This window comes from Euprymna scolopes, chromosome 10 (genome assembly GCF_053919585.1).
Source record: "Euprymna scolopes isolate OS-2025 chromosome 10, ASM5391958v1, whole genome shotgun sequence".
Lineage (NCBI taxonomy): Eukaryota > Metazoa > Mollusca > Cephalopoda > Sepiida > Sepiolidae > Euprymna > Euprymna scolopes.
This window is the reverse complement of record NC_136491.1, coordinates 82386262-82409757: the sequence shown is the minus strand read 5'-3', so window position 1 is coordinate 82409757 and position 23496 is coordinate 82386262.

The window sequence follows — 23496 nt, the reverse complement described above, 5'->3', positions numbered from 1 at the left end:
GAGTCAAAAATGTAAACAGTCCAACCGACATATATTAAAGACGCTTACTTTTTTTTTTAAATAAAAAGTTTTGTTGAGACAAACAGTTTTGGAAAAGTAACTAACGATGATATAAACAAATTCACACATTTTTTCACAAATAAACTCAGCGACGGAGAGTCAAAAATGTAAACAGTCCAACCGACATATATTAAAGACGCTTACTTTTTTTTTAAATAAAAAGTTTTGTTGAGACAAACAGTTTTGGAAAAGTAACTAACGATGATATAAACAAATTCACACATTTTTTCACAAATAAACTCAGCCACGGAGAGTCAAAAATGTAAACAGTCCAACCGACATATATTAAAGACGTTTACTTAATCCAGGCTAATAATTATATATTACTATTTCTTCCTTTTCAAGATAATAGATGAACAAAATATTCTTCTCTTCCCAAGCCTTACCTGCTAATGTTTGTACCTTTGGCCGCTTTTAGCTGTTGCTATTCATTCAGTTGACTGCCGATTTGACTCCGAAGTGATGTGACGCATCAATGTTTCATTCATTGTGACATATGGCTGAAAAAATATCATTTTTGTTGCGTTGAAACGGCTGAAAACAAGGCTCCTAATTGGTAACGTGGTGTTGTCTATGGTCGTTTTGCGAGAAAACGTGGCACTCACTTTCAGTACAGATTTTCCATTGACAGATGTTCGTGCAAAATATACTGTCTTCTGATATGTTAGACGCGCTTGTTATCTCATTTAACTTTTAATATACGATCGGCATAAAAGAATATCTATATTTTTGCCGAGACAATTACCAAATTTGGGCAACCTGGGCGGTTCACATGAACGACCGCGTTTCGAGTCAGCATAACACTTTTTAACAGTTGTTCCAGACTGGATAGAATTTAAAAAACACCACTTACCAACCGATTGATTTGATTAATTAAACAATTAAATACCACATGATCGCTAATATATATATATATATATATATATATATATATATATATATATATATATATATATATATATATATATATATATATATATATATATATGTGTAAAATCCAGTGTAGGGAGAGATAAACAAAGGAGATAAAAAAGTGCTCAATACAAAAGTAAAGCTAAATGTATTCTTTATTTATTTTTTTAATTTTTAGTGAATACAGAGCAAATTTTTTCTATTATGATCCAATTCTTTATTTTTTCATTGTTTTATCAAAATCTGAGACAGTAGCTTTGCTAAATTAAGTGTAATTTTACAACCACTAATTCGATTGAGCTAACATTTTTAAATATGTCATTTGAAAGTAAGCATTTAATAAATATATATATATATATATATATATTAAGTAATGTGATTTATAATTTAAAAGTTTTAAAAAATTTTAAATTTAACAATCAAAATTTAATTAAATTAAAAATCAGTTTCATAAGAAGGAACAACAACAAAGTCAATTATCTGTACGATCGTTTCGGAAATCCGTGCTTTTTATTTGTGGTATACATGAAGTCACGTAGAATAATTATACATAGTTTTTTTGGTAAGCACGGTCTCCTCATCAGCAAATTTAGGAGGATTTCTATTGAATTGAAAAGACACCAAAAATAAACCTAGCATTAAAAGTAAGGCAGATGAATCTGAAAAATTGAAGTAAAAGGTTTGGATATAAAATTTATAAGAAAATTAATAAGAAAATTTGTATAGGTTAGAGATAGAAATGAGTAGAAAAAATATATATATTTTTGAATTTACATAATAAATTTGATTTAAAAATATATAGATATATAATTACCTTTTGGTTTTTCTTTTTTTTGAAATCAGGAACTGTATTTAAAGTAGTCATTTAGATGTTTGCTATAGCTTTTTATTTTATTGAATGATGAATTTTAAAAGGGCGACGCTCGTGCAGTAAATTGTTTCCGTTAGCGTATTTTGATTTAGAGACGCTACAGTTAATATCTATAGAGAGAGAGTTTTTTTTTTTTTTTTTTTTTGCAAGTTTTTAAGGGGAGATAATTGTCATGGCTTTATTTATTATTTGATTTACGAGTCTAAGGGCGGTAATTGGTTTAACTTAATTTATTAAAAAAAAAAAAAAATCTATTTTTACTAATGAGTAATTTTTAATAATTTAAGGTGGTTTATATTTATTAAATTTAAACCAACGTTTATGATTACACGATAGAAGCTCGTGTCTTGAATTTACTAGTTTGGTTGTGCTTTTTATATCTTCATATTTTAAAATTTTTAGGGTTTCTTTTGTACATAATGTACAAAATTTATCTCCTGGTTTATATGATTTGCAAGTCTCAATTATTTGCCATTTTAAGTTGAAAGAAATATTGCTATTTTTTAGTTTCCAAATATAGTTGGATAGAGTAGTTTGGTTTGATAGAGAGTTATTTTTAAAAGAATGTTTGTGCGTTGAAATTCTATGTTTTATTGGGCCAGATGTGGAACCAATATATATTACCTCTTGATTATTATGATTATTTTCCGTTAGGTCTATTGTTGGATTATAATGTGGTGGGTTGGTTAATAATTGATCGGTAGATTGATTTAAGTTGGTGTTATTATTTAATCTGGTAGTTGAGTTATGGCTGTTGATAGGTTCTTGTATATTTGGAGTTTTTGATACTGTGCAGCTATAGATAACATTTTTAATTTTACATGAGCCTTGTAGGGGACATTTATTTTTTCTTCTACAGTTACATATATATATATATATATATATATATATATATATATATATATATATGAATTATTTATTAGTGACATCATCTATATTTTAGGCCCGAGACTTACTGAGTGATGTCATAAATGAACATGATAGATCGAAATAGGTTTGAACTAAGTCACTCTCACATGAATATTTCAATTCGGTTATTAAATCAAGATGAAACATGAGATAAGATGCAATGTTCTCCTTTCCTGCGACAATAGCAAAACTTAATTAAATCAAATGTCAATATGCTGTTTTGACGCAATGTTCTTCCATATTGAAATATTTTTTTTAATTAAATATCATTAGAAACTTAATTAATTATAACAAGCAAAGTAATTTATTTTGCCAGTGAAAAGAACCGTTTTTTACTTCAAGAAATAACGTTATTGGCATTCGTGTAAATGTTATTATTCAACTCGTGATTCAAAATGCATATGTTTGCCCTTTAAGATTAAATCTTAACGCTCTCTCTCTCTCTCGCTCTCTCTCTCTCTCTCTTTCTATATATATATATATATATATATATATATATATATATGTGTGTGTGTGTGTGTGTGTGTGTTTATATATGTACATGTATATATACTTTAATATATATACATATCCATGTATACCTATATATATATATACACATATATATATACATATATATATGTGTGTGTATATATATATATATATATATATATATATATATATATATTTACACGGTATTCATATATATGTATATATACGATAATATATGTACATATTTATAAATCTCTCTCTCCCTCTCTCTCTCTCTCTCTCTCTATATATATATATATATATATATATATATATATATATATACATATATATATTTTGTGTGTGTGTGTGTGTGTGTTTGTGCGTGTGTTATTGACATTAGCATAAATGTTATTAAATTCGAGGTTCGAAATGTCGGTAATGTAACTAAATAGTGTTTTAACGAAAAAGCACATTGATAGTACGCTTGCATACATTTTTAAATTGTAATTCAAATACATTGTTTATGAGTAACAGTTTTTCTTCATCTCATAAAATATGTAAACACACACACAAACAAACCGTTATCTACATTTGATCGGACTACTAGCCAACAGTGTATTCTTTTCTTTCGTTTTTTTTTTCATATTTTCTACAGGAAAAGTGATTAACAAAAATATGTCTACACTTCAGCAAGATTTATTTAAGACAAAAGCTTTCAGATCTTTAAGGTCAAAAGATAATTCATTAAAAATAATGTATTAAAGTTCGGTATTTCCAAAAATTAATATGTAAGATGAATCAAACCTTTGACTTAAGAATATAGTAAAACTGTTGCTCATTTATTTATGCTCTGTTATTATTTATTTAAAAAAAAAAAAACATAGAGCTTCTCATTAATAAGAGTGGAAAATAACCGAAAAGTGTATTTTTCTCAATATATATAGAGAGGGTTGAACGATAAAATTATCGTCCCAGAAAAGACGACATAATTCCATTTCCGTTTGATGAAAACCGGTTTTCTTTTTGTTGCGAACCATCTACTAGTTGGCCCGTTGTGCACAAATCCCAAGAGTGATAGGAGTCTTGTAACGTGGCACAATGTTCAACGAACGAGATCGGAGATGCGCCGCTGTACAACTTACAAATGACAGGGACGTTCCCAGGGTGATGAAAACAAAGTTTCCAACCACGGTTGTGATTTTTAGTGTGGTTTCAAGTGAAGACCGTATTTTGTCACCTCACACGTTCGAAGTCGGCTTGAAAGTCAACAGCAAATTGTACCTGGATGTGTTGATGAGTGTGGTGATCCCCTGGTGCAATTAGGTGCCCGCTGACAGACCCTGGGTGTCACAGCAGAACTCGGCGTCTGCCCACAAGTCTAAAGAAACCCAAGCTTGGCTTCAGAAGGAGTGCTACGACTTTGTACCCTTCCCTCACTGTACAATTTACAACCTGGCAAGTCCAAGCGCCCACCCCCTCGCTAGTTAACAAGTAAATCGAGAGCTTCTAATAATGTCTAATTATATCTCATATCTTATCAATGTTCATTTTAAAAGATTCTAATCTGGGTTTATTTAAAGCAATCGCTTTTTGTAAAAATATTTATGAGGTAATTTCGTAGCACGTCACCATGAACACATCGTCTTATTAGGTTTTATTTTCGCTGTTTGTTTGTTTTTGTTTTTTATTTCATGAGTAAATTTTATTTGTAGATACACTAATCGTTATAAATACCAGTCCTGACAAGTAGCTTATATATATATATATATATATATATATATATATATATATATATATATATATATATATATATATATATATATATATAACGTGTCGGGGGCGATGAAAAGAAATCAAATAAAGTGCTCGATCGCGAATGTGAGAGCTGAAAATGCAAATATTTATTTAAAGACTATACATACATATTCCAAAGGCGAAACAGTGGTTTCATTATATTGAATCAGCCATTTGGGGAATGAGCTGTATTGATTTCATTCAGCCACAAATGGCTGATTCAATACAATGAAACCACTGGTTCGTCTTTAGAGTATGTATATATAGTTTTTAAATAAATATTGTTTTATATATATATATATATATATATATATATATATATATATATATATATATATATATAAGGAAACATTGGATGTACATGCGTAAACACAGTGTTAGCAATTTGGAAGATTTGTGAAGGAGAAACAACGTTAAAATTACTGTAACAAGTATATGAAAAGGTCTGCTTGTCATATGTAATACAGCTATAATTGCTTTAGTTACGATTGGGTAACTGACGATTAAATCGATTAAAGTTTATCTTATAAGGCCAGTGCCTTTCAAAATCGGAAGAGAACGCAATTAGGGCCAAAATTCTTGAACAAATGGCTCGATATCAGTTTTTATTTACTAATGAGCCAGAGGCTATCAAAGTTCTCAGTGGAGGGGGGGGGGCTCTCGGTGTAAAGATTAAATAGATTGTCAATTATAAAATGATTGCCACCACGAGAGTTTTACAACAATGGAAGGGATGTTTGAAAACAATTATGCCTTTTTTTTAACGTTAAATATAAGATAGATAAAAATAAAAAAGCAAATTTGCACAATTTTCTTATTTCAATTATAGCTAGGCCGAAAAACTGATAAAACAGATCGCGATATCAACGAAGCCTTTGACCCGGAAACCACTACTGAACGCACAGCACAATGGCGAATTAAAACATTTTGTGGCAGTGACGAGAGTCTTGCGGATAATAGGCGTAATGGTCGGCCATCAGCTGTTGACAACGATTTGGCCTTCGGGGCAAGATCACAGTGTATTATCTGTTCCGACAGATGCTGCAAGCAAAGACCAGCACAGACCATATGTGGGGGTAACCCCACATATCTGACCTTGGTCAATGTAGGGGCGACCGTTCATACCAACAGTGACTATTCAGCTCCCATTTCCCACCTCTCGGGAGCTGGTCCCCCTTTTCCCTCCCCCCTCCCTCTCTCTCCACATTAAAAAACGGCCTTGTGCCTAATTTGCTCAGTGGGGAAGCAAATAAATAAACACAGTGTAGTATCTGTTCCGACAGATACTGCAAGCAAAGACCTGATGTGGGGGTAGCCCCACATATCTGACCTTGGTCATGTAGGGGCGACCCTTCATACCAACAGTGACTATACAGCTCCCATTTCCCACCTCTCGTGAGCTGGTCCCCCTTTTCCCTCCCCCTCCCTCTCTCTCCACATTAAAAAACAGCCTTGTGCATAATTTGCTCAGTGGGGAAGCAAATAAATGAACACAGTGTTGTATCTGTTCTTCAGATGCTGCACATCAATTTCTTGTTCTCTGTCAGTGGAGGAGAAATCCTTCACGACTGATTGGTTGGTTGGTTTTGTTTTACGGCATATCAACCCTTTTCGGGTTATTTAATGCCGAATCCAAAGATTTTGAAGAAAAAAAAATTTTAATAGAATATATTTGTTGTTTTCACGTCGGTTTCTATTTAATCCATAGTTGGGACCCTAACAGATACTACCACTCCGGGTCAGAGTGGACCTGGGAGCAATGGTAATTAAAGGGTGGCTCCACACTCCCCAAAGCCCACAAGCTGGGGCCTCACCACTGGATATAGTTTAAGGTCATATCCAGGACCCCCATTGAGGGACTTTTACCCTCTGCAGGAGGGTCAGTCAGCGTATTCTAATGCCCCACCACGACTGAGACAATTTTTATTTTTGTTCCTTTTCTCCACGTTAAAAAACGACCCTAGTGTCTAACTGTGTCCCGTGGGGAGGCATTGTAAATAGGGACAACGATCAATCAAGAGCATTTGCTAATTCACGCACAACTGTTCGAGAACTTGCTTCTGAATTAAACGTAACGTATACAACGATTTCCAAACACTTGGGAGATATTGGAATAACAAAAACTTTATAAATGAGTGCCTCATGAATTGGACGACAACCAAAAGAAAGGCCGTCATGAAGTATCATCATCTCCTCTTTTACTCAACAAGAACGATCCGTTTCTCGACCGGGTGGTGACCTGCGATGAAAAATAGGTTCTTTACGACAACCGGCAACGCTTAGCTCAATGGTTAGACGCCGACGAAGTTTCACGACGCTTCCCGAAGCCAGAGTTACACCAAAAGAAGGTCATGCTGAGTCTTTGGTGATCTGCGACCGGTCTCATCCATTAAAGTTTATTTTTTTATGCAGGCGAAACCATTAGGACGGGGAAGTACTGTCAACAAATGGATGAAATGCATCAGAAACTTCGACAACAACACCCAGTATTAGTCAACAGGATAGGCCCAATTTTTCTCCACAATAATGTCCGACTGCACGTTGCTAAACCAACCCTACAGAAGTTGAACGAATCGGGCAACGAAATTCTGTCTCATCTGCAACGAAACTCTGGCTCATCTGCAACACTTTCCAGATCTCTCCTCTACCGGCTACCACTGTTTTAAACATCTCGAAAACTTGACAACGTGAGGAATGTTTTAAAAACCTAAGCGATATCAACTAAAAACACCAGATAGCGATAAGCGATAGCAACTAAAAACACCAGATATTTTACGTTACTGGCATAAATACACTTGTTTTGTGTTGACAAAAGGGGATGATTCTAATTGTGTTTATTTCGATCAATAAATTTTTGTTTGAGCCGAGATATGTTAATTTGAATTTAAAAGTTCTTCCTTGTCAACTCGATAAAATAAGCTCGCGTCTGGTATCGCTGCATGCACACAAAAAAGAAAACATTAAGAACAGGCACCAAACAATTACAAAAGCCGTGGGGATCAATGGAATACGTACATCAAATCTGTTGCCAAGGCTGCTGGAAAAATGGTCGGATCTTTCTATCGATCCAGTAGATATCTCACTGCTGATGCAATTCTCTATCTATATAAGAGCCAGATACGTCCAAGGATGGAATACTGTTGCCACATCTGGGCAGGAGCTGCTAGAAAAGACTTGTCCTGCCTTGATAGGGTTCAAAATAGACTTCGTGGCCTGGTGGGATATGTCCTTTTCTCTTCGCTGCAACCTCTATCTCACAGAAGAGATGTTGCAAGTTTGTCTCTGCTTTATCGTTATTTTCATGGAAAGTGTTCGACTGAGCTTCAATCTATGGTCCCCCCTCGCCAAACTTTCATAAGGAACGCTAGACTAGCTGAAAACTTTATCAATAATTTTCCCCACTCTTTATCTGTGCCTAAACCTAAACATAGATTCTATGATCAAAGCTTCTTTCTTAGAACTGCACGCCTGTGGAATTGTCTTCCGTTTTCCTGCTTTCCAGCTGTCTATAATAGGGTTGTCTTCAAGTCCAACGTGAACAAGTTTCTGATGAGCCGTTCCACTTAAGTTAACAAATTTACCGAACTTCCATTACTATTGATTACTATATTGTCCTTTTGACTACTCTACACTCTTTAACCCTTATCCTTGAGTGGCCTCTCGGCCTTGATAAGTGGTGACGCCTATGCAAAAAAAAAAAAAAAAAACCTTCTTTGATAGCCAACGTACAGAAGCGAGTTGGCATCCCACGAATGTTGTCTTTTGTTTTTTTTTTAATTTCAGGTAACAGAACCCAACGGACCCAACACAGAGAGATAAATATGATCAGCACAGCGCAATGACTACGCAAAGGAACAAAATTCACGTAATCCCTCCCATAATTCTCGATATCTATCTAAACAGAATGTTAACTAGAAACATTCTGTGGAAACCAATGCCAACAAATAGAGTCTTCGGATTCATACGATATAATGATGATCATACATTAAAAACAGATCTGGTGTTAAACTGTGCCCGCGTGGCGAGGCAATTAAATAAGAACTATCATTGCCCCAGTGATGAGTTGTTATTTCATGCCTTCGCTGGAACGCTGAATATTTCATCTGCTTTTCAATGCGGTCATGTTAAAGGGAGCCGTAATATATGCCACCAAATACCTAAACCCGCATCTCACAAACTGGCGTATCTGCGCATTCCCTAAACTAGCACAAGATCTACTTAGTCACAGCTTAGTATGCTAGTTTATACCGTTCACGTGACTTTCCTTTCTAGCAATATATAAAAAGGGTAACGGTCTAATTTTGTACATTATTGATTTCGACGTTTTCCCGATGAAAAAAGTTTCTTTCAGAGCGGGGGGGGGGCTCAATTTTAAATGAACATCTTTTCAGATAACTTTATAAAGGTTATGTAAAATATTCGGGTCAATGAGTATATTCATTTGAGAATTTAGTGTCAGTAGACTGGAAACAAAAACGCATTATAAGTTCGTTAACAAATTAACAAAAGAAGAAACAAGGGTAGGAGAACGAAAGTGGGGGGGAGAAAAAGAGGGGACAGAAGATACCATAGAAGGATGAGGAGAATTGGGGTAGGAGGAAAAGAAGAAAAGGTAGAAGAAAAAAGGATATATTATTATTATTAATAATAATAATAATAATAATAATAATAATAATAATACAAAGAAGAAGAAGAAGAAGTAGAAGAAGGAGGAGGAGGAGAAGGGGGAGAAGGAGTAGGAGGAGGAGTGCGGTCAAGTTGTCGTGTTTGTTTGCGTTTTTTGTTTTGTGAAATGTTCTTGAATTTGTCAAAAACAAAAACAAAAATGAAGCTGCGATATTTATTTACCAAAATTCCGAATTGACTGTGACCTTTTCAAAATTTTGATGCATTTTTTATGAGGTGTTGGCATGTAGGTAGACATTGTTTTCGAAAAGTTTCGCTTATCTGGAAAAGGTTAAAAAAAAAAACTCGAATTAGAATTATCTAAAACAAAGATACAATTAGTCCGTCTGACATGTGAGATATCGAACGTAGATGGGAGATGGGCGTGGTGGAGTGGTGATAACAACGCAGGTTGATGATCTAGATGTGCCAAGTTCGAATCCAGTCGGTTCCACGACAACGCTTCCACTTATCGATGTTAGCAACCCTACTGTGTCTCCCCACCCTTCCTGTGATTACTTGATTCTATAAAGATGTAGGGAATCCAATACCAACAAGAGAATCAAGCTTTTCAAAAAAGTTGTACCATGTGAATTCACTGTCACCTTAGGGGGTAAAAGTGCGCTTATGTTTGACACGATGAAGCCAACGGTGACGTGTATGGGTCGATATTTCGCGTGAATGTGTTCACTGTGAGAAAAGCATGATATAATGATGAGAAAGCATGAAAGTTACGAAGCACTGCTGATATTTGATCACACAGCGGGTGGAAGAGTATGCACTTTCTTCTTGTTGGATTTACGATAAACTTTTTCTCGTTAGATCGTGCGTTCTCCCAATATGTCTCTGTCTCCCTTTCTCTCATATATATATATATATATATATATATATATATATATATATATATATATATATATATATATATAATAGTACAGAAGTTCAGAAAAACATTGGTAACGTCGGTTTCAAGCCCAACATAAAGGGAACTAGTTAATGGTAAAACGTAAATGATGTTAGGCTCTCGTCAGCCATGTTGTTTCTGTCTGAGGAAAAAATTTCAGGCCCGCATTTATTTTTTATAATGATGTTCATTTTTATTTAACTATAGCTTATTCCTATCTCTGTATACTATTATTTTATTCTAATATGAATTTTCTAATTTTTTTTATTTTTTATTAAATGCATTAAATAAAAAATTAAAAAATTAAACTGATTTCAATGACAATAAAATATATGGGAGTGTTTAACATTCGTTGATCATCATTCAATCCCGGGCAACAGCAGGTCTCCCTGCTTGTATATATACAAGGCACTTTGTCTCTGTGTGTGAGTAAGTTCCATATGGCCTTCGAAGCAGCTGAGGCGATTTTTATAAAATATCTAAGAAATATACTTTATATGCCTGGGAGTGTTCTTAGATACGTTTTGTATCAGAATGTCTCTGATAAGTATCGAAAACCGTTAATCTATAAAAGAAAATCCCATGAAAAAAAGATTATGGACAAAGTTAACACGTTTTCAAATCTAACATCACAAGAGCATTCAAGAAGTTTTATCACCGAGCAAGCAGAAGGGATTTACGTATAAAATCAACAGCAGGTTTTTTGATAAGACAGGGGCGGGTTCGAAATGAATGTTTCTGTTTAGAACCCAATCGAACCATGATACTTGACTTTATATATATAGTTTTATAAAAATTAACGCCATAATCGCGTTGTCACACCGGTTTTCGTCAGATTACCGAAGTTAAGCAACGTTGAGCCTGATTAGTACCAGATGGGCGACGATTTGGTAAGTCTAGGCGGTGCTCTCCACTTATCCCGGCATTTGTTTCCAGTCGTCTGGTATATACACATCACTTGCCACTGGTATTTAATAATATCAATTCAGGAGAGGTGTGGTTGGAGACTACGCATCTGCTGCCACAAAAATTTCAGGCGCAGCCATCACTTCGTGGGTATCCATAGTATGTCAAACCTGCGGAGCCTTATAAAATTATATATATAATTTTATACAATTAACACGAGGTTCTCTACAATACAATATAGATTACAATGTATTATGGAAAATCACTGCGGGACGGCATGTAACGTTTTCTTTTCGGTGCACGGCAGCAGCCCTCCCCCCCCCAGTAAAGCAGGCAATTCATCTATTTGATTTCACATCGATTCTAATGACAATAAAGTGTGGTGTGGAACATTCGTTGATCCCCATTTAATCCCGCGCAACGTCGGATCTCTCTGCTAGCATATATATATATATATATATATATATATATATATATATATATATATATATATATATATATATATTAGTGTTGAGACGATAATCGGAATCGGGAATCGGAAAAATGGAAAGATTTAGGGGTATCGGAATCAGTATTGGAATCGGAAACATTGATTCCTATTTTTCCGATGCCAAAACGATTCTTTTAATTGTCTGTTTTTATTATTATTTATTTATTTAATTTTGTTTAAACCAAAATCTTCCGTTGTTGGTAATATTGATAAAATAATAAATATTTATTGATTGTAAACTATCACTAAAGCTAAAATCGATAGACCATCCCTCACAAGCGTATTTTGACGGTTAGGAAAATGTCTGCATATTTAACATGTGTTTTTTTAGGAAACTCAGGCAAAATAACTATATTGTAATTAAATATTTAGAGATTTATAAAGTATCGGAATCGGTTATTTTATCGGAATCGAGAATTTAGCAGGAAATCAGTAATTGTATCTGAATTGGGAAAAATATTGGAATCGTTCCATCACTAATATATAATATACATAGTTATATATATATATATATATATATATATATATATATATATATATATATATATATACATATATATATATATATATATATATATGAGCAAACAGTTAATAAAATATGTTTAAAAACACTTTGAAATGAGTTATTTTTAATCTGAAAAGGAAACACTAGATAAATGGATAGTCCTTAATCCGCGGAGTTTCGAAGAAATACTTTCCTTCTAATCAGAGGGTAGGAATTAGCAAAATGCGGGATCGGATTTTGCATGCAGAAGTATTTGATGAAACAACAAGTAAGTCAAAGATCTTACTTGGAAACAAAAAAGTGAAGCAGAGGGAATATAGTGAAGAAAAAGGTGATTACACATGAATGGATAGTCTGGTGGAAAATAAAAAATCCAGTGACGGTAAAATCCAAATGTAAAACTTCAAGGAAGTTTAAAGAATTTCCATTTGTACAAGTAAAATTCAAGGAAATCCCGTAATTGGAAGAAGATGGTCCATAATAATCCAAAGGCAGAAATCCATGGAATAATTCACAAAAATGTGTACAAGGAAAAAAGAAAACATTCCAATAATATCAATAAAAGAAAAATAAGATATGCCTTTCACTCTACTTCCGAGACATAAATATAAATAAAAAAGATCAGGCAAGAGAAAGAGGGAAAAAATGATGATAAAGTTAAATATAAAATATAAAATAAAGGGAAACAAAAGTCAAAATGACCCAGACAGAAAATGTTAAAGGCGCGAAAAAAATATATAGGGCAAAATAATATAGGTCAACTGAAATGTACAGGTCATCACTTAAAAAGAAGGTCTACAAGAGTTGTTACACGAAACTAAATGGAAAATAAATTAATAAATTAATTAATAAATAAATAGAAGATAAATAATACAGAAAGAATAAATACATTAATAAATAAATAATAAAAAAATAAAATATAAAATGAAATAAAATAAAAATAAAAAACTAAATAAAAATTATTTCAGGGGAGAGGATGGCCGGTATCTGCAAATTCAAGAAAAGAAAAGTAAATGCATATAGTAAAATATAAGTAAATATACATACAAGATATGAAAGTGTGGGTAGATTGATATATTAGATAGCTAGGAAAGTTTAAAGAATAAAGCAGAAAATGCAGATAAATAACCGGTCATGCAAAGAAGAGATAAAGAATTAAAATAATGGATTATTAAATTATAAAGTATTAAGAATATGTACAAAAACAATAAAGTTAATATAATATATATCAATCTACCCACACTTTCATATCTTGTATGTATATTTACTTATATTTTACTATATGCATTTACTTACTTATTTTTTTTATTTTTTTTTTTTTTTTGCTTTTTCTGGAATTTGCAGATACCGGCCATCCTCTCCCCTGAAACAATGTTTAGTCATTTTTTTATGTTTATTTTATTTTTTTAATTTATTTTATTTTATATTTTATTTTTTATTATTTGTTTATTTATTTATTTATTCTTTATATTATTTATTTTCTATTTATTTATTAATTTAATTATTTATTTATTTTCCATTTAGTTTCGTCTAACAACTCTAGCAAAAGTACTCGTCGTTGACTGGGTTCAAAAACAGCCTACAGAAAATGGACTCTGATTTATTAAAGTATGATAGGTTATGAAAAGGAAGGGTTGTAAAGAGATAGCTTCGAACTTGGGGGTATCAAAACCAAAGCAAAATATGATGAAAGTTAAAATAAAATAGACAACCCCCATAATTTATTATACCATACCTGTTCACACTGAAACACTTTTATCACAATATTCTGTGGATCTATATTAAAAAACCTTGCTAAACTTTGTGACATATTTAGGCATGAACGAACACCCCATAATTTTATTATACCATATTTCTTCAAACTGAAACATAATTATCAAAGTATACTTACGCAGATAGATATGAAAAGTCTTTATTAAAGTTTGTGCCTATTTCCATTCTATGGAGGCCAGGTGCGAACGCAGACCCCAAAATTTTATTATACCATCCCTATTTAAGTTAAAACATACTTATCAAAGTATTCTTATGTACATCTATATCAAAAACACTTGTAAACGTTTTTTTTATTTTTAATGTTTTATTTCCATACTTTGTGGACTAGGCGCGAATACACTTCCAGTTGTCTGCGCATAGCCTGAATAGTCCTAGAGTGGATGAAACGCGGAATATTCAGTGTAGCTTAATCGCCATATATATTTTATTACTTACTATATATATATATATATATATATATATATATATATATATATATATATATATATATATATAGGAAATTCAACTTTGCTGAACGAATATGTATGAATGAATTCGTATGTGTGTGTGTGTGTGTGTGTGTGTGTGTGTGTGTGTGTGTGTGTGTGTGTGTGTGTGTGTGTGTGTGTGTGTGTGTGTTATTATAAATCCTGCTCTATTAAGACGACAGAGCACGGTTACATAATAATAATATGAAAAAAGTTATTAAAAAAAAATGAAAAGTCCCTGGGTTTGGTATATACGTCGAACAAAAGAAAAAGTGAAAACTCTTTCAAATCTGTAAAATGTGTAATACACAGAGGAAAATAATCCCAATGAAAAAGAGAAAATAAACACGAATTAAAAATTTGAAAGCAACTTTATTTACGAATTGGATGAATAAATATAAAAATACAACTTTTCTTTCTCCAACTTTACAACATGGCAAGAAAGAAAAAAGAAAAAAGAAAGAAAACAACATACTGAAGATGGAGTTTAGCTCCGAAATATATTTATGTTATAAATGTAAAAGAAAGGTAAAATATTTGTTTACGTTATGATTTGGCTTTCAAATGCACTTAATGTGTATTTTATTCAAATTAAATCAACGTTTCTATATGGATCTCACACCCTAAAAATCCAAATCATTTGGATGTGAAATCTTATGTTAATATCCTAATATGCCGGGAAGAAAACATATTAAGAAACAAAAGAACAGACACAACAAAACAAAATATCAAGTCGTCGACGCGAGAAATGAAAGATGAGTATAAACTCACAGTTCCTTTTTTATATGGGATTATATTGAATAGTGTTTCTTTAGCCGCAACATTTGTATTGAGAAGTTTGATTTGTGCAATTTTTCATCCTGGACGCAATGTTTAGTCTCCCTTTTTTATCGTTTTCATACTCCAACATTCGAGGTATACTGTCGTAAGCTGGGCCCGGGGGCAATCAATCGATTTGATTAAAAAAATTGGCGATTTCACCGATTTCAATGACAATAAAAGTATGGGACGGTAAAACATTTGTTGGCCCTCATTGAATTCCGGACAACCTCGGGGTGCCTGCTGGCCGAGTTCCTTAAAGCGTCGTTATAAAATTTATAGTTTTTATCAAATTTATGGCTGTTAGATTGAATTTTGTAAATTCTCGCAGCTATAGATTAAACAATAGGTTTAGTATAGTTTGAATTCTTACAAACATAACATTTGCTTGGGTTTTTGATAGGGCTCATGTCAAGTCAATGTCATTTGTATTAGTTTAAATCAACGTTCAGATCAGTTGGGGTTTTTTTTTTCGTATAATCTAATAGTTAATGGTTAGTATAGCTTCATCTCCATATAGGTCAAATTAAGGTCGTTCATAAAATGCTGATGAATCTCATTAAGTAAAAATAATTCTACCAAATCTGCAACGTCCACAAAAAACGTTGATCCACTATTTACCATCCTAATATGTTGATCCAATTAATAATTCACCATTTACCTTCAAATTACGCTATGAATTTTGTGACTAATCTGATTAATTTGCTCTCGATTGAAGTTATGTTAAAGGTATGTTAACCAAAACAAGGACCTTCTTCAATAATATAGTTTAGATAAACTAGTAATAAAGGTGTATGTAAAACATTAAGAAAATTATTAAGAACTAGTAGGCCCCGTAGAAATGCAACGCAACGAGAAATATATTTAATCAACAAATATGTTTTGATAAACCAATTTTCTGGATAACATGAAATATTTGTTTTGGGACAGAAAAGCTAATAACACACAACAAATATGAATTTGTTAACATTTCTATGAAAATAGTGTCTATTACATTTTAAATATAAAGCCGACTCAAACGAGATAAATTAATAAGTACTATATAGGCTACTTCAGTCTTTGATAAACGATGGATAACCATGAAGGCGTGCCTGCACGTGGAATTTTTTTTTTTTTTTTTTTTTTGCAGAAGGTGCGCAATCTACAACCTCACCTCTCCTGAGTTTACATTGTTAAATACCAGAGGCCAGTGAAGTGTCTGTACAGGACGACTGGACACAAATGCCAAGATATCTCGGCAACAAGTAATAATAAATAGTCAGAAAGTAATATGTGCCACATAGTTCAATACAACTAATAAAATAACATTGTGAGAAACAATCATTAATTTATTATTTAGTCCAATACCTCTTGGCAGACAATGTTCGTTTGTTTTTTATATTTCTTTCGAATTTTCACTATTTTTACAAAACGTTTCGCTGTCTCCTTTCTTCGGCAAATAACTGCTACATGTCGAAATTTTTATGGGTTCCTTTCACATTACAAAAATGATCGTATATTATGATAATGATATCCGGAAACGGTGCCACGTAAAAGGGAAGTCACTCTTATATTCTTGTCCAGAGTTGGCAGATTGACCTTTCTAAAGGCCAAATTTTGTGAATTTGGCCTTTTTGTAGCGATAGTCGAAACGGGGGTTCCTAGAGTGAGGCTTATATACCCTTTCGACGTCTCTCTCAAATGTCACTACCAGCCAGTATTTATGGCTTAACCAGCCAATCACAATATTGCAGGACGAAAAACCTATATTCATTATATCAATATATTAGGATAAAGTTCAAGATATATACGCAAGATATATGCAAGAACAAAAAATGTAACTGTCTTCCCTGTTTCTGTATATATATATATATATATATATATATATATATATATATATATATATTTATATGTATATACATATATATACATATATATATGTATATATATATATATGTGTATATATATGTATGTATACATATATATATATATATATATATATATATATATATAGAGAGAGAGAGAGAGAGAGAGAGAGAGAGAGAGAGATGTTATTTGTTTTTGTTTTTTCAATACGTTTTGAATGAATTCAATTATTTACGAAAGTACATTTTTACTTAAATGCGAGTTGGGAATAATTTTCCCTTTAACCAATTTGGTACCCCCACGTGCGGAGCGGTAAAAACAATACAAATATATATATATAAAAAATTATATATATATATATATATATATATATATATATATATATATATATATATATATATATATATTATTTTTTTAAACAGCAATCTACGTACATGCATGTTTCGGGGGTCTACACTTCTTCAGCAGAGCTTAACTGTTATTAGGAATACGAACCCCGGATCTTATGCATTACAGTCCGGTGTCTTGATCCATTACGCTATGACGCCATAGACAATTTTACTGTTTAGTTTGTATCGTTTATATATTTACATAGATTTTGTAGTTGATTTTTAAACGATATTATGGTTAGGGTCTCCACCTTGAAGATCGTTTTTTTTTTGTTTTTTATATTTGTATAAGATATATATATATATATATATATATATATATGAGATTGTTGATTTATTTATTTTTTTTATTAGCAATTCTCTAGTATTTTTTTTCTTTTTACTCCCTGGGTGATTTTCAAGAGAGAAGTTATCTGACCTTTGTTTACATTCTAGTCGCCCTCATTTAATACTTATTATTTGTAATTATTAATCTTTTTTTTTTTTCAATATTTAGATATTTTTAAACAGTTTAATCATTTATTAATTATTATATTTAAGGAACATTCATGTCTGCGGATAACTTACTTTTATGCAGGTGAAAATATTCAAAAATTTTTTAAATAATATATATATATATATATATATATATACATATATATATAGTGAATAAATGAAAAAGGCTATATTCCAAAGTTCATGGTGTTAGCACAAAATCAATCACTTACTTATTATATCAATTAGTGAATCTATTTTGCTCTTAACTCATCAGAAGAAATAGCAACAATCAATCCATCAAAAGAAAATAAAGTGCGTTATGACATGATTAAAATCCGAAAATTGGAAAAGGAGCTGTAAATATATTATAATGTGTTGCCATTACGCTGTTTTGAATTGTAGGAATAAAGTCACTAAATCCATCTATTCGTACTAACATATAGAATATAGTCTTTTTGTATTTTATTAACTATATTCCTCAGTAATTACATTGAACTTCTTAAATAAGGATTGGTATATATTATAAGGAAATAAAATATAATGCCACAGAAATATATATATATATATATATATATATATATATATATATATATATATATATATATATATATATATATAAGTGACAGTGTCTATGTGTCTGTGTATGTCTGTCTTTTTGCCTATGTACATTTTCCTACGCAATAACTCTGTCAATTTTCAGTCTACATACTCGAAATTCGATATACAGTGTATGGAGATTTGGGAAAATCTTTGTAATCCGTTTTCGGACAAAAATTTGGCTGTTAAGGGGTCAAAGTTCAACGATTTGACCTTTGAGAACTCTACCAAACTCCTCCGACAATTTTGGGTCTAAACACTTGAAATTTTAGATATAGGTTCGTTGGACGTGGATCTAACTTCAGAACTTGATTTGAGCCCAAAACAATAAATGTTAAGGAGTCATAGTAGGCGACAAAGTTTTTAAAAAATTGACCGCTTCTGTCCCTACCTGAAGCACCTCAAGGAGACCGTGTAAAGCCATCCAATGCTGGCGTGTGACCAACCCACGTGTTAAACTAAATGTCTTAGAAACGGTCCCATGATGATGTGACGATGGCCATTCATTAGAGTCTGAATATCAAGAGGAAAAGCATACCTGAGATGTTGGCTCCTTCATTCTCCCAAGACCACTCTGGTGGTATTCTGGCTGGAACGTTCTTCGTCTTCAGGTCCCGCTTCGTTCTTCTTAAGGAAGACATTCAATACAGGCACAACAGCGCATGATGCAATTGTAATATATATTTACTATTTTATTTTATAAAAATTATTCAATATATATTAAAATATATATATTACAATATTAACATACAATTTACAGATCCTACAATTGATTTATACCATTACTCCATTAAAACTAACTGACCTTAACTAGTGTTGAGGGAGAGGGGATGCCCCCCCCATTTACGGAAAGACAAATATATATGTCTTACCCCATGCTGTTCGGACGAAAAAGAGAAAAAGAAAAGAAAGGGAATTGTGGGATTGCATTCTGATTGCTTATGTATCTCTGTCCCTATGGCCAAATCACCTCCTGGGGTGCAGGGGGTGGGCGTTAACAATCACGACAACCAGGGCATTAAGATACAGTGCCACATCTGTCCATGTTCCAGAATCGTCTTTCCCGTCGACCGAGGTTTTCTTGCTATCTAGGAGCGTTAGTCGTCTATTTCCAGAGACACCACCGAATCTATCTCTGCTGTCCAGGTTCCAGATACGTCAAAAAGACTACCAGTTATCCTATTTTCTTTGTTACTAGCAGTTCCACCCGGCTTTGCTCGGGCCCTATGTACTGTTCATAATAGTCTTCCTTAAATACCATAGAGAAAAGACAGACATTTTCACTTATATATATATATATATATATATATATAGAGAGAGAGAGAGAGAGAGAGAGAGAGAGAGAGAGAGAGAGAGAGAGAGAGAGACATTGGATGCAATATATAGTAATGATTTTAAAAGTATTTTAAAAAAAAGACTCATGCGAGAATCGAAACCAAAACGTTCAGCTAACGATTAATTTTGCCTCTGACGTCAATGACTGGGCTATAAAATTTCATTTTTTTTTTAATTTTAACACTTTTGCACCGATTTTTCCGGGCTAAAACCCAAATATAAAGTTTCGCGTGGATTTAAATACCTTATATATGAAGTTTCATGTCTGTAGACCAAAAATTTTAGGGAGAGTTTGGTAGGCAAAATTTGTTAAACAAAAATATATATATATACATAAATAGATTTATACGAAAGAGGAAGAGAGAGAGAGAGTTCAATTCCACAAGAGGAGACTTATCTGGATAATGCCAAGCTCAACAATTATTATTGGAGCTTATACAATAAGACGACAAGATTATGAAATGAAGTCACAAAACTATATATTGGTAGATATAGAATGGATCATTTATTGAATAATGGAATACAAGTAAAATTTGGGGGATAGAAGGGAATCTTTATGCCAGGGCATTTCGAAGCCTAATGCCTCTCATCAGCAGAGTAGAGAAGATGCTAGGTAGCATGGGGAATATGCAGCGTCTAACGAAGGGTTCATTAGGGACGAAAAAGATCAGGAGGAATTATAGAATGTTGGGGGAAGCTTTATTGAATTCCAAATAAATAAAGGAGAAGCTTGTTATATATCGTATGATATATAAGATTGTATATAGTCTTTAACATAGTGTTGAGTTTAAGGGATATATGTTTTAGGGATAAAATTTGGGACGTATTGTTGCTGCATAGTAAAATTTTAACGGTTTGTGGGGTGTCTATTATCTATGGAGTAGTATTTTTGACAGATGCAACCTAAATGGCAAATGGCAATATAAAAACGCTTATAATTGGGGGGGGGGTAATGCAAGGTTTTAATATTGATTAGGTAATATTCGGCAATATTTTTAAGTTTCTTCTGTTATGATATAGGGAGTATGATTATAAGGGGGTGGTCGGAGGATAGAATGGCAATGTCTATAAGTGCGTTTACCTTGATGCAAAAAGTTTAAGAATTCATATAGATGGTAAGATGGAAGAGTAAGAGGACATTTACTACTTATAAAAGTGGTAGTAATGTCAATAATAGTAGGGTAATAATAATAATAATAATAATAATAATAATAATAATAATAATAATAATAATAATAGTGAAAATAAAATACAAGTAAAAAAATATTACCAATAGTGTGATAAAAGTAATGCCAATATTGAAGGTAATAACAATGAAAATAAAGATAATTGTAACGGTTATGGTCGCAATGACGGGGATAATAACGGGGATTATAATAATAACAGCAATTATAATGAAGACTTTAATAATAATAATAATAATAATAATAATAATAATAATAATACTAATAATAGCGGTAAAAACAAGACAATAATAATAATGATAATAATAGTGATAACAATACTACTACCACTACCTCCGCTATCACTACCACTACTAATAATAATAATGATAACAATGTTAATAATAATTACAAGGGAATGCGTAAAAAAGGGGGATACAGACAAGTGGTGGGTCAGAATAACAGGAAATACGGGGTGAGGTGTGAGAAGTGAGTGGTCCCGTGAAAAAATAAAATAAAGCAAAATTAAAGAATATATATATATATATATATATATATATATATATATATATACGCATAAATACGCATATACACATATATAAATATCCATATAAACACCAAAAAGAAAGGGGTGAGTATATTGAAAGTAGATGTAGAATTGGTCGGGAAAGCGTAAGAACTCGAACAAAGAAAACATGGGTTTAAATTAAAGAAGTCCTTCACTGGGAAAAATAGATTCAAGTGTTCACAATAAAACTTTAAATTTCTTGGAATCCGATTATAAAGGCCGTCAAGTTTATGTTAAAGCAAGGCCTGGACAAATGGAATACATACTTTCTCGTTTATGAAAACGAGTGGCACGTCTATCCAGTCAGCATAGCCTCTTTTTGTAGTAGTTCTAATATCCAAGAGATGTTGCAAGAAGCATGGTTTTACAGCTGACCGTTAAAATTCCATATTTCTCCATTAAATTTTGTAATATTGTAAGGGTGGTCTTGCATAAATGAATTGGTTTGGTGAATTCTTTATCCTCCTATTTTGGATGGCAAAAAAAACGGTAATTGTTCAACGGAGACTCTTGTGATGTAGTTTACTCGAAACTGGAAGGTTCAGCTGTGTTCAACCTAGTGAGATTATCAGTAGGAAATGACGGCTAGAAAGGAATTTGGAAGGGACACATGTTTGCGTATGGGGGATTGGGAAGGTAATTAGCTGATAGTCGGAGGTGATATAAGACCGATGGAAATGTGTCTATATGGGTGACGGGGTCGGTTGGGCTGAACCGGGGGAGCTTATCTTAGGTTAATATTCGGTACATTTAAATGTTTTAAATTAAATCTTACTGGGAAGAAGGGCTTACTGTAAATCTAATAGAGGAGTTCAACTGCGCTGATTTTTAAATTATTTCTTATTTTGGGGGGAGGGGGGCTTGCCATTGGGGTTACGGGTGGTGGTGGTGGTGGTGGTTAGATGGTTCTAAAGTAGGTAGGTCTTTGGCTCTGGGAGGAGGTTTCTAAGCTATTTTTTTATTAGGTTTAGGTTTTAGATTGGTTAGGTTATATTCTTGTTGCGTCGTGTGCTAGTTGGTAATTTGGTTGCAATTAATAGGTGGTATTAATGTACAGTTTTACGAGGATATAGTTTGTTAGGCAAATTTGTCTGAGGGCTTAAAGCAGTTATATTGGTAATTAGGCCTTGCCAGGATGCAGGCGATTCTAGGTCGGTTATTTATTTAATGTTATGTAAAGATTATGTATTCAGGGGGTGTGCTAATATTTTATATTAAAAAGTTGAAGTAATTTCTTATGGCGATTTTTGCAGATATCGAGTGCTTAGAGGCGGTTGAAAAAAAAAGGAATTTGGTTTGTGTTGAAGTCCGATAGCCCTTTACTAGGAGAAACGGTTAGTGAAGGATATTGTTACGTTTTATGCACAGCGAAGAAGTGCAATGAGCGAGTTCCTGTCAGGTGGTACATTTTCAGTGGAATTATTTGCATTTATGTACTGAATTTTCTCTCGTGCCTACAACTGCAAGTTATCTCTGGTTTTGAATTGAGGATGTTTAATTTATTAGGTGCCGTTATAATCTCGGTCGCCTCTGCATTACATAGAAGGCAGTATTTAGAGCATGGGCTGTATGATTTGGATTTTCTTAGTATTTTCCA